A 656-nucleotide genomic window follows, 5' to 3' on the forward strand; every position below is an offset into this window, starting at 1 on the left:
TGTGACGCCCGGATAATTAAGCTACAGTAATCCCACGTTAACGATGCCACGTCACTTTGATTACTGTTAGTAATCTCGCGTTAGCTCGAAACCGATTCAAATTCAAAATCAAAATCAAGCAAACAATAAAAGTTTTTCAAATATTAAAGCTAAAATGTTCAATAAATAGTAGATAAATCAGAGGCTATGATAAAATTGTAAACAACCTTATTGAAATTTGATAAGTGACTTAAACAACCTCAAACAGTGGCTGAAAACATTATTTACTAACCTTTTTATTAATAAAAATAAATAAATATGAAATGATAATTACCCCAAACTAGTTTTTGGTGGTAGGGTATATTGTGTTGTGAATTGTGGGCCAACGCTCATATTTTACAAAACTCTTTTGGTGCCCAAACAATTAGCCAAAACAGAAGAGAAAATAAGTAAAAGGAAGGAAATACAAAAAGACAAAACAACAAAAAAAAGGAGAAACACCCTACCCCCTGGGCTTCGGCCCGGCAGGCCGCACCCCCCCCCCTCCTTGGGCCTCAGCCCAACCTGGTAAAGGCCGCCAGGCCGGTCCACCTCACTCCCCTTATCCACCCCACCGAAACCCTAGCCACCACTGACCGCACCCACCCCCCCCACTCGTCCCACTTCTCCCCTTCTAC

The 656-nt window shown here is 41.3% G+C and overlaps 1 protein-coding gene across 1 annotated transcript in view; it reads left to right on the plus strand.

Moving 5' to 3' along the window:
• LOC123159208 (uncharacterized) overlaps positions 1–656 on the plus strand; it is a gene marked incomplete in the record, with an annotated part of 8,634 nt that overhangs the window by 4,451 nt on the left and 3,527 nt on the right.

The sequence above is a fragment of the Triticum aestivum genome, chromosome 7B (assembly GCF_018294505.1).
Source record: "Triticum aestivum cultivar Chinese Spring chromosome 7B, IWGSC CS RefSeq v2.1, whole genome shotgun sequence".
NCBI lineage: Eukaryota > Viridiplantae > Streptophyta > Magnoliopsida > Poales > Poaceae > Triticum > Triticum aestivum.